The sequence below is a fragment of the Chelon labrosus genome, assembly GCF_963514085.1.
Source record: "Chelon labrosus genome assembly, chromosome: 4".
Taxonomy (NCBI): Eukaryota; Metazoa; Chordata; class Actinopteri; order Mugiliformes; family Mugilidae; genus Chelon; species Chelon labrosus.
The window spans coordinates 1182893-1195939 of record NC_140340.1 but is presented as its reverse complement, the minus strand read 5'-3'; the positions used below and the strand labels follow the sequence as shown (position 1 = coordinate 1195939).

General features: G+C 43.0%; 1 protein-coding gene across 1 annotated transcript in view; it reads right to left on the bottom strand.

Annotated features, from left to right (window-relative positions):
• Positions 1-13047, bottom strand: part of LOC311486864 (poly(rC)-binding protein 3-like) — a 123519-nt gene that overhangs the window by 69373 nt on the left and 41099 nt on the right. The window contains exon 2 of the mRNA XM_084542882.1: positions 10500-10545. The gene's annotated coding sequence lies outside the window, so the exon portion shown is untranslated. The remainder of the gene's footprint in view (positions 1-10499; positions 10546-13047) is intronic.

Sequence of the window (13047 nt, the reverse complement as noted above, 5' to 3'; positions counted from 1 at the left end):
CAACCTTCGGACCATGAAAGCCGATCCAAATCCGTTCAGCGACCGAGATCAACGCTGCTCCTTCTCAGCGCTTCTCGTCGAGAGATGCAAGGATTCCCCCCCACGAGCGCCAGTGTCACATTACAAAGGCCGGCAGCAGACTGCGAGGCTTAGACACGAATCGCAGACCAAACGCAGCCGTGTGGGTGAATACATTTACAATACATGTAACTGTGGGCTGAGCGGAGCGGCGTGGCCTTCATTAGACGACGGCACGACGGCTCTGTTGACGTCCACGGTGATCGCAGGACGAGAGAGAGAGAGAGGGAGGGGGTCGCAGGTCAGAGAAGAGAAAAGAGATGAGGCTGCTGACACATGCCATTTAGATATTTTCAGCCCACGGTCATTAAACAGTGACGATATTTTGAAATTCAGCCGAGCAGCCGTGACGACAGCTTGAGGAAACGCCGCCCGGATCCCGTTTCTGAGCTGCTTTAACAAAAAGACAACGTGCAGCAGCTCGGGATGAGTGACGGCAATCACTGAAGCAACAGGGCAACGAGAACGAGAGACAGTCCTCTGACAGACGGGGACGACGGAGACAGAACAAAAAAGAGTCAATAAGACGACGACAGTGTTTACATGATGCAACAAAACTCAATGCAATGCAAAGGGACGTTAGATTTTATAACTGACATCAAGTCCCTGCATCATTGATGCAAAGCTGACGTAAACTCATTACTCATTTAACTGTGGATGGACTTCCTGTCCTGATATGCTTCACTACGGCGGCCATGTTGATGATGCAATAGCACGTTTCTGATCTGCCGTCCTGGCCCCATCAACACGCTACGTGCATGCTATCCAAATGCCATTCATAATTCTGCAAGCTGCCTATGGTTCCCTGCTAATGTCAACCTCAAGTTGCCAACTTTAGCCTAAGACAGCAAATGTTAGCCTAAACTAGCTAACATTAGTCTAAACCAGTTAAAATAAATCTAAACCAGCTAATATTTGCCTAAAGTTGCCAGTAAATGTTAGCCTAAAACAGCAAAATTTGGCCTGAATAATGTTAGCCTAACCAAGCTAGCATGACTCTAAACCAGCTAATATCAACTTTAGGATAAGAAAGCAATTGATGGCTTAGGCTAATAAATGTTGGCCCAAACCAAGCTAACATTAGCCTAAACCAGTTAAAATAAATCTAAACCAGCTAATATTTGCCTAAACCAGTAAATGTTAGCCCAAACAAGATCATTTTATAGTAGACTAGCCAAAGATAGCCTAAGCCAGCAAGCATCACCCTGAATAATGTTAGCCTAACCCAGCTAACATAAATCTAAACCAGCTAATGTCAACTTTAGCCTAAACCAGTAGCCAACTAGCCTAGATGTTGGCCTTTACCAGCTAACATTAACCTAAGTCAGCTAATATTTGCCTAAACCATTAAACATTAGCCTACGTAATGTTTGTCTAACCCAGCTAACATAAATCTAAACCAGGTAAGGCCAACCTCACGTTGCCAATTTTAGCCTAAGCCAGCACATGTTAGCCTAAACTAGCTAAAATAACACAACAACTATCACCACTGACGGTTTTCAGCCGCTCCGTCTCCACTGAACCAGTTATGACGTGAAGCAGCTGTTTCACTTCATAAATGTGTTATTGTCTTTTCATAATTCACACAAAGTCGCGTCTCTCACAGAGAACAGACGCGGGAAAACAAAAGACGGCAAAAGACTCAGCTGTGACATTTGTGCTGACAGCCAGAGCTCAGGCCGTATTCAAATGCCAGTCTGCCGACCAGAGAAGATTTGAATGCCATAACAGGATATGCAGATCACCTGCTGAGGACTGAAGCACAAAGAGCCGTGTGATGGATGAGACCTTTGGATCACATCTGGTGTAACACAATAACCATCCTGACAGACCACCGCCTTTCATCTCTTCTTCTCCTACAGCAAAGCACAGGTGTCGGACGTGTCTCCATTGTTGCTTCAGGTGTTACTGTTCTGCTCAAAGTAGAAATAGATTTTTTGAAGTTTAATTTCACAACAAACTGCCTGAGTTTGAGTTTAAAATCTGCAGATTTACTGTTTAGATCCTGAATGAAGGTCTTTGTCTCTGACTTCTGGTGCAGGCGGATCGTTCATCTCATGATCTGTTTTGAGAAGATCCCCCCACAGAACTCGTCCCCGGGTTTAAATTACAGAAACTAGAGTAAATCTGCAGGGTGTCAATTAGAGGAGGAAAGACGTTCATCTTGATGCCTGACTGTATTTAGGTTTGTTTTCATTTGAAGGGAGCAGGAAGTAAAACCCTGAGGACAGTGTGTCCTCCATGTTGATCACGTTTGTTCTGGTTTCTTTCTGCTCACGACACTGAACAAGCAACTTTCATGGTTTGTTGGCCGAGGCGCTCGGAGCTCCGCATCTCGACTGTTTGTAGAGTTTTTTTGTTTTTCTTTTTGAGTTAAGCATGTTGTCGCTGTGAGTCACAGTGTTGGAGCTGGAGTTTATCTACATTTGCAGCCGCGTCTCTTCCTCATCAGCTGCATCAAAACTGCAAAACTCAGGTTGGAATGAGGTGATGAGGGGATGAACGGACGTCAAAGAAAGGCACCTACATGCAGTTTGAAGGCTACAGTTGCATAGGCTAGGCCAGCAAATGATGGCTTAGGCTAATAAATGTTGGCCTAAACCATGCTAACATTAGCCTAAGTCAGCTAATATTTGCCTAAACCAGTAAATGTTAGCATAAACTAGCTAACAATAGCCTACGTAATGTTTGCCTAACCCAGCTAACATAAATCTAAAGCAGCTAATGTCAACCTGAAGATGCCAACTTTAACTTAAGACAGCACATGTTAGCCTAAACTAGCTAAAATAAATCTAAACCAGCTAATATTTGCCTAAACCAGTAAATGTTAGCCCAAACAAGATCATTTTAGAGTAGACTAGCCAAAGATAGCCCAAGCCAGCAAACATTACCCTGAAAAATGTTAGCCTAACCAAGCTAACAAGAATCTAAACCAGCTAATGTCAACTTTAGCCTAAACCAGAAGCCAAGTAGCCTAGAAAATTTTGGCCTATACCAGCTAGCATTAACCTAAGTCAGCTATATTAGCATAAACCAGCAAACATTAGCCTACATAATGTTTGTCTAATCCAGTTTGTCAATTTTAGCCTAAGCCAGCACATGTTAGCCTAAACTAGCCGCATCTCGACTGTTTGTAGAGTTTTTTTTTTCTTTTTGAGTTAAGCATGTTGTCGCTGTGAGTCACAGTGTCGGAGCTGGAGTTTATCTACATTTGCAGACGCGTCTCTTCCTCATCAGCTGCATCTCTGCAAAACTCAGGTTGGAATGAGGTGATGAGGGGATGAACGGACGTCAATGAAAGGCACCTACATGCAGTTTGAAGGCTACAGTTGTATAGGAGAATGATTAAGCTGTTCACTGATACAAACTTTCTACTTTAAGCAAACCTTCAAACCTTCAAACCTGTATTTTGGTATTAATTAAGTGAATTCACTCATTAGCTGCTTTAATGCAGACAGATCATAACTACGTGACCCGCCTGCTTTCAGATCAAACGTGGGATTTTTACATAACTAGATGATTATTACTGTAACCATGACAACACAGGTGCTCTAGCTTTAAGACATCCTTTAAACCCTAATCAGGTAGTTTGGATTCTTAACATCTCCCAGCAGCGACATTAAAAACAATCCAGACATGAAGTGACGTCCAGGTTGCAGCAACCCGTCCCCTCTGCTCCCGAACTATAAAACCTGACATGATTTAAAGGGTTAAAGAGGACCGCGGGCACATTGTCAGCATGTCAGACGCTTCTATTTACAAACGGGATTTCAACCAATCCAACAGGGCACAAGCAGCGATCTGGTTTTTATTGGCTTACCCGCTGCTTAAATTAGCCTTGACTGGCTCATTTATATTACACACTGACCTGGGACACCCACAGGGAATACATGATGGTGGAAGGAAAACAGAGCGGTGCACGGCGGAGATTCAGAAACCGCGTGCATCTCACATGACGTGTAATTTGTGTGTCCATGCGTGGGACACTTTATGGGGTTACGGGACGGGTCGTCCCCGCTTAACTGCCCCGGCCTTGGCCCAGAGACCTGAAGAGGCAGCAGCGATCTCTGATTTCATGACAGCAAAAATATTCATTCTGCCGCCATATATAAACCATGAAGCGTCTGCTGGATGAGAGCGTGTGTGAAGGTCACAAGAACCAAAACATCATGACTTTATTATTATCTAATAAATATTTCTATGTGAAGGATGCCGACTCCACGTCTCCACAGAATCAAACTTTCATTTCTACCAGGGTCGACAAATTTAATGTACTAACACTAATTCCTTTTAACGCCGCTAGTTTTTTACTACACGTACATTCTGTTATTATGACCTCAGCCCAGCAGTAGTTAGGAATATCAGGAATTGATCAAAGCAGCCGTCACACTGTGGAAAGAAAGCAGAGTCTGAAGTGTGGTCGTAGTATTATGCACTGTAACGTCAAAAATGAAACAAATACCAAAAGATGCAGAAGAAGACACCAAACAGAAACAAACCAGCAGATATGGATAAACGTTCATCTTCACATTCCTGGCAGATGTTTCTCTCTAGTTAGCTGCATTTACTGTGGACGTGAACTGAGTTATGAACTGAGCAGAGACATGTTGACAAGAGGAAAACAAACTTATACAAATAAAAAAAAAAAAAATCCCTTCCAAATGAAACAGGTACTTAAAAAAAGTGATTCAAGCCGAGCCTAATGTTGACCAAAACTACCCAACCTTAGCCTACGCCAGCAAACGTTAGCATAAACCAGCTAACATTAGCCTAGCACAGCAATCATAGATAAAACAAGAGAGACAAGAGAGAGATATTTATCACATGCACAGTTATACATAGTACAATGCACAGTGAAATGTATTTTTGTACCTGCAGCCAGGATAGTCTGAATAATGTTAGCCTAACCCAGCTAACATAAATCTAAACCAGCTAATGTCAACCTAAAGTTGCCAGTAAATGTTAGCCTAAACCAGCAAACTTTAGCCTGAATAATGTTAGCCTAACCAAGCTAACATAAATCTAAACCAGCTAATATCAACTTTAGGCTAAGTCAGCAAATGATGGCTTTGGCTAATAAATGTTGGCCTAAACCAGTAGCCAACTAGCCTAGAAAATGTTGGCCTATACCAGCTAACATTAAAATAAGTCAGCTAATATTTGCCTAAACCAGTAAAAGTTAGCCTAAACCAGCAAACATTAGCCTACATAATGTTTGTCTAACCCAGCTAACATAAATCTAAACCAGGTAAAGCCAACCTCAAGTTGCCAATTTTGGCCAGCACATGTTAGCCTAAACTAGCTAAAATAAATCTAAACCAGCTAATGACGCGACGCTCCAAGCCGCTATCGTCATGGAGGATCTGGGGGTAGGAACCAAAGTGGTGGACGGTGTTTCCTTCAGGGAAAACAAAGCCCAGGTAAAGAAAACAGCCTCTCTCTAGTTTTATGATGTTATTTGCCTGAAAGCCACTTTAATCTGAAAGTCTCTCTTCCAGCCGTCAGTCTTCCTCTCACTCAGTCGGCCCGCCCTGTTTTTTCTGCTCGTCTTTCTTTGTCTTTCCATTCACATCTGCCCCACCCTCCTCTCGTCCTCCCTCTAATGTGATTTCCCAGCAGCCAGAGACCTCATAAAGATCCGGAAATGGACAGATGATATCCACAGACACTCAGGGACGAGGGAAGTGGCTCTCGAGCTGAGGAGGCAAATGAAAGCAACTCTGCCGCAGCAAACTGAGCAAACACGGAGGAAAGATTTTCATCAAGAGAGAGGAAGGAGTGTGGGAGCGTTGACGGATCGTTTGAGTAGTTCGATTTTCATGAGAGCAAGAGGGTTACACCGGAGAGAACGGTGTCGAATCCAGTAACTAAGAACTAATTAAAGTTGTAAAAGTGTTAGAGTGTTGCTCAACTGTTGTTTATGATTATTGGATCCTTTAAATCAAAATCAATTTGAACCTCAAAATCTCTTTGTTTATCTGAATCCAAAAATAGAGTTCAGTCCAACTCTTTGTTTCCACTCAAATGTGACAGAAATGTTCTTATCCGTTCATGACAGTTGGTCTCTAGAGGACATCAACAGATTTTCACACAAGTCCTGAAAGTTGACAAAGAGAACCCAATCAGTTTGTTGAAAATGAGGACATTGAGCCAATATTACATATCAGAGAGGTGCTCCTCTAGAATTAAATCAGAGTCCATGTGTTCAGAAGTGTCTCCATCAATGTGATGAGACTCAGGTGTGGTTCAGTTCCTGGTTTAGTTTCAATAAATCAGGGATTTGTCTCAGTCTGATCTTCACAACACATGTTTGTGGACAAATGAGCTTTCTGAGGAGCTCAGAGAAAGAGTTGTTGTTGCTCATCAGGCTGGAAAAGGTTCCACAACCATCTCTAAAGAGTTTGGAACCCACAAATAATCCACAGTCAGACAGATTGAAGACGACTGTTCCCCTCCACAGGAGTGGTCCACCAACAAAGATCACTCCATAATAGTCTGAGAGGTCCCAAAGGAACCCAGGGGAACATCTAAGCAGCTAAAGGCCTCTCTCTCATTGGCTAATGTTAATGTTGATGAATCCACTGAACAACCATGGTGTGATGGACAAAGACACTGCTCTCCAAGAAGAACATTTCTAAACATCATGTGGACAAGACAGAAGACTATTGGGACAATGTTTAGTGGACAGATGAGACCAAAGTGGAATAGTTTGGTTTAAATGAGATGAAACAACACTGCATCATTCCAGCATCAGAACCTCATCCCTCCATCAAACATGGGGGTGCTAATGTCCTGGTTTGGGCCTGTTCTGCTGCATCTGGACCAGGACGGCTTGTCCTCATTGATGGACCAATGAATTGTGAATTCTACCAGTGAACTCTAAAAGAAAATGTCAGGACATCTGTCCATGAGCTGAATGTGAAGAGAAACTGGGTCATGCAGCAAGACAACGAGAACCAAGAACACAAGTGGTTCTACAAAAGAACAGTTAAAGAAGAACAAGATGAATGTTTAGGAACGGCCAAGTCAAAGTCCTGACCTTAATCCAATAGAAATGTTGTGGAAGGACCTGAAGCAAGCAGTTGATGTGAGGAAACCCACCAACATCTCAGAACTGAAGTGGTTCTGTTCTGAGGAATGGGGTAAAATTCCTCCAAGCTGCTGTAGACCACTGATCAGCTGTTACCAGAAACATTTAGTTACAATATTTCTGTTTCATTAGTTTGATTGTGTTCTCTTCATCTACTGTCAGGATGCACACATACAGTCGTAGCATGTATAGAAGTGTCGATGATACAGGAGCTTTGAAACAGCTGCATGTCGGACAGAACTGAATTGAATCACTTTTCTATTTGCAGTTTATCTTTGTACACAGACTCTTTCATGCTGCAGCATAATATGAATAGAGAGTGACAGGTCGACCTACTGTTCACAGAGAGAGGCAGAGAAAGCAGAGGCAGCCGGCAGAGACCACTGGGGTCGAACGAGCAGGAAGTAATGGACTCTTGATTGAATTAGATGCTCCACGAAACCAGAGCAGTCATTACTATCCCACTGAGATCCTGACACAGCCACAGATAACAGGATCCATTAACCTGATTGGCTGCACGCTCATTAATCACAAGGCCTCGTAAAAGGGTTAAAACATCTCTCTAGTCCGTGCTCATGCTCATCATTATTAGCTGCTGGGTTTATAGTTGGTGTATCACTGGAGATTTAGTATTCAGAGTTAGATAACGACGGCTTCATCCCTTCACTTTAAACTAAATCCAAAAAATAAATGTGTTTTCAATCATATTTGATTCATTGGGCTTTTTTTTCTTTATTATTTTGTGACCTTTTTATTTTGAGCCTTTTTCTTTTCTAGTTTGGACAAAGACAGAACATCTAAATAAATATATATGATCTAGAGAGTTCCACTAATATGGAATAAATGAATGTAGATTTTAAGGTGATGTTTGAATAGTTTAAAGAAGCAGAAATAATGAACGACTGACGTAAATTACCAACCCTAACATCATGTATAAAGTATAAATCAATTATTGGTTGATTCACATATTCACATTGAAATATCAGTAAGAACATAAATGATATTTTAAAACAGAACCTTCTAAATTAGCAACGAGATTTTCTTAAAAATAGCAATAATAAAAACTGGATACTCCAGGAAGGCGGCCATTTTGGAAACGGCTGCCAAAAGCTAGTGAGCGCAGAGCCTGGATAAATCCAGCAGGGGGCAGACGACGAGGATCAAACAGGTATTCCAGGTGATTACGTATGATTAAGGTGGAGCAGAGGGACATCATGTCCACCGAGACACGCAGAGGAGACAAATGAGGACGCAGAAGTCAATCTGAGAAAGGCACACACAGGTCAGGAAGGTCACGCGGCGCCAATATGAGCAGGAAATGAGCTCATATTGGAGAACTGCTCTATCACTTGACCCAGTGACCCCACACCTCTTCCTCTTCCTCCTCCTCCTCCTCATCCTCACTGGTCCCTCAAACTTAAAGCAGCGGAGTAAAATAGCAGCAGCTGAATAAAAACATCTGGAATATGTTTAACACTGCAGCCGGGAAAAACAGCAGCTTTATATCTGATGCGTGTTCCTGTCCTCTGAGGAGCTAATCCCGTCTCAGGACGTCCACTTTCTCCAAACATCTGCCTGAATTCAGTCTCATTCTCATCGGTCCTATGATCTGAATGTTCGGCTGTAACATTCTCGACGGAGGGAGTCAAAGTTTAGGGATAAAATAAATAAATAAATCTGTTTGCACCGACCGTGACCCAGATCCATGCCAGCTCTGCTTCACACGCAGGAGAACTGAGGCTTTTATGTGTTTTTTTTTTTTTTTTGAGGTTTTTGTATTTTTCACACTAATTGGTAACGCGGCAGAGAGAAATAATAAAATATAGAAAAGATCAGGAGGCAAGAAAAGAAAGACAGAGAGAAAGAGAGTAGATTTAAACAGGAGATGGAGAGAGTGGGACGACGGGGGGGAGATAAAGAGGGAGATAAAAGGTGCAGCGGGACGGAGAGAGGAAGGCTGAGAAATAAAAAAACAGAAGGAAAAGAGAAGAAGGGAGGACGTTTAGAGACAGACCTGGAAGTGTGGTTGTTAAGAGAAGAACAGAAAACTAAAGACTGAAGCACGTCCCAGTGTGTTACTGACGCAGAAACAAACCCTGGTTTTAGTTTAGTTTAAATGTTTTTTAACAGTCCTGTTCTCACAGGACTAGTTTTATCTGGGACCTCTGGTAATGTGTAATAATGTCAGAGGTCATCTGTGATCTTAATCCAGAGGGAATCAGCCATGTCCATAATTTATAAGGTAAAACTGACACCTCTAATGACCTCCCCTGTTCCTGGTAACACAGAGGTCCTGTGATAAAACTGATCCAGTGAGAATCAGCATCTCTGGGATTTTACTTTTTCAAGTTGTTTGTTTGATTCTCGTCTTTTGTCTCTTGAGAATCATGAAGGATGTTCTGTAAATCAAAGTCTGGACAGATGTCAGGCTGCAAGGTCGAGTCATTTAGACGGATGAAACCATTAAATGATCCTTCAATGAGAAGTTGTCTCCAAACTCTAGACAGATGAAACTGAACAGACGGAGGTTTCTGAACTCGACCGGTACGTAAAGGGTTTCGCTCGTTGTCAGAGAAACACATTAGAGTTAATATGACAGAGCTTCCTTCGTGTTCCTCGTGTGTTCCTTCAGGGTTCCTACGCCGCGGACATGACGGCGAGGAAGACGGATGGGACCAGACGACGGCGGCGTCTTCGCTGCAGGCCGCGAGAACGGAGGCGAGGACGAGCCGGCTCAAAGTTTTGTCTGCGCGGCGAAGCGTCTGTGGCACGTAACAATGATCAACGACGTCTGAACGGAAAACTTATGAAAGGATAATTCACTGGAGACGACGGTGGCGGCGTCACGCCCCCTCAAACGCTTTAAATATTAACGTGGCACTGGAGCGATAAATGGTAGCGGCGTCTGTACGCTCTCACTTCCTGTGGCCGAGACAACAACACTGATCATTTCTCCAGATGTGCTGCGAGCAAAGCCAGAAGGTAGAGATCTAATCTGACATCTGTCTGAACATCTGTCTGAACATCTGTCCACGAGAAGCTTCACCAACACCTTGAGTCTGGCGTCTCTGGACATTAATGGATCATCAGAGAACCAGGATCAGAACAGGTTCCTCCAGGTCCAGGTCCAGGTGAGTCTCAACTCATCAGCAGACTCTGATCATGTGACCTTCAGATGTTCCTGATAACAACCTAAACTCCCCAGAAGACCAGAACCTTCATGGAAACAAGATTTCGTGCAGGACTCTTATACTAGAGCGCTTTCAAGGGTGTACCTAATGAAGTGGCCAGTGAGTGTGGATGTAGACAGATATCACAACATGGGACTCACCAAGTTGCTGCTCAGATCAGACGAGGCGACATCCCTGGAGCGAGTCCTGCAGGACGAGATCAGAAAAACGGCATCAGCAGCGAGTCCAGGTAATCTGAACTGAACGTTCACACACGCATTCAGTATCAGAATCAGAATCAGAATCAGATTCAGAATCAGGTTCAGAATCAGATTCAGAATCAAATTCAGATTCAGATTCGGAATCGGAATCGGAATCAGATTCAGAATCAGAATCAGAATCAGGTTCAGGATCAGAATCAGAATCAGGTTCAGATTCAGACTGAAATTGAGATTCAGATTCAGAATCAGATTACTTCAACGATCCAACAAGCAAATCGTTTTGTTGCAGTTGTTCCCACACAGTGACAGTTGAAAGCAGATAAAATAAACCAACCATATAAAACAAAGGAGAGTAAGATGCTCATGTAGAGGATCAAATAAACCACTGAAAAATAAAAATAAATGCACAAGGAGATCATTTCACCTGGATCACTGTGATACATGAGTATTTACAATCAGCAGAGGACGGTTAAAATAAATGAGGACACTCAGTGGGAGTGTCTCTGAGTCTGAGTGAAACTCTGAGCAGGAGGAAGGAGGACGTTCTGAAATAACGACAAGTAAATAATATAAAATAAAATAAAACAGGCTGTGAGAAAGTTTGAAGGAAGATTTAAAGGTTCCTGATACGGAGCGAGATAAAAGGATTGAAGCTACTCATTATCTATGCATTCATCACCAGAGCAGCAGCTCGTTAGATTCTAGAAAAGACCAAAGACCAGACCGGTTTAATCTGGAAGAGACTCATTTATGAACCTTTTGAAAATACAAAAGAATCCATAAGAGACATTATGGAGACACCTTCACTTCTTTCCAGACTCCTCTCAGGTTCATTTAGTAATAAAATACGTCTCAGCGTAGCTCAGCTGTCTGCAGACGGTGAAGTGATGATCATTACTCACTTTAAATAATCCCAACGGACCCAGAGAGGAAGTAGTAGCACCCTCTGCACCAACTCTACAGATTTAGTCTTGACCAGAACCACAGGTTCAGTTTTAAACATGATCCACGTATTCTGATCCAGGACCTTTAATGATCTGATCTAAACATCACGTGATCCTTCATTAACTGACTGAATAAATCCATTCATTCTACTCAAGCTTTCAGGTTTGGAGGAAAAGATGGAAGAAAACATATTCTTCCTCTTACTCCTTCTTCTTCTTCTTCTTCTCTTCTATTTCCAGTAGATGTGATGCCCCTCTTCATCAGTAAAGATGTTCTGATGTAAACACATGTATCTGGTTGTCTCCATGGTAACAGTAGAAGTTAATAACTAATTTAATTATCCCACTGTCTGCTCATTAACATTAATCTGACTCGTCTCTAAACCTCCATTCTGATCGCTGGAGGTGGAAGCTGCAGCGTCGGTCGTAAAGTCTGAGACGTCACCTTCGACCACACGTTGCAACAATCCGGCAAATCAGCAATTTCCACAGTTCTGTTTGTTTGTACCCAAAAGACACGGCGGCCTCAGCTTCGTCAATTTCTCTTGTCGTCCTCGGCACAACCCCCGCCGCTAATAAACAGACAAATTGGTTTTCAGAAAAGCCCGAAGGAAAACACTGATATTCAGTCACAAACTCCAGGGAAGCTTTAACGACGTAGGCCTGAGTGTGTGTGTGTGTGTGTGTGTGTGTGTGTGTGTGTGTGTGTGTGTGTGTGTGGTTAGAGACGACACTCAGCTGTTTAACACAACAACTGTAGGGACAGAGAGGACCAGACTAAAAGACGACAGAGGCTGGACCAACAAAGGACACAGGAATCCCAGGACTCTGATGTATGGTTGCTATGTCATGATCTGAGGCTCAGTGGTTTTTATGAAGTTATGAGACCGTTGTAACTTGTTAAGACTTGATTTTAGGCTGAAGGCAACAACGAGGTTGGAGTTAGCTCAGACAAACTCATGTGGACTTGTTGTGTTTGACCAGGAACCTTTTTCCTGAAGGTCACATGACTAGAGTCTGGTAATGACCTGACACCTGGACCTGGACCTGGACCTGGACCTGGATGTGGACCTGGACCTTCAATGTGTTCAGTTAGGGGTTCAACCAGGAACTTCCGTTTTTATTTCTTCGGCTTTTGTGTGACTCAGGTTTGAACACAATGACGTGATGGGGAGGTGATAGCTCATACACCTTCTTCACATTTGTAGTCCAAAATCACTGGGGTAGCTGGTTGTATTTTTATTTCTTCAAGCCTCCTCCCTCTGACAGCTATTAGTTGAAGTTTTAGTTTGGATTGTAGAAATAAAAGCCTCTACTGGTCACACTATTCTGGTTGTGTTGTTGCTGTCCCTGGCAACCTAGCAATCCAATCAACTCAGGGGTGTAACAATCTCCAAGAAACCCAACTAGTCTCTTTGTGTTTTGGGCAGGTGTGTGTCCAGTGTCAGTCCACCGCCATTCTCCAGATGTCTGAGTTGGGTCTCCTCTCATAACGAGGTCCTAGGGGTCATAGGTCAGGGCACTGTTAGAGGAGAGTGGGCGGA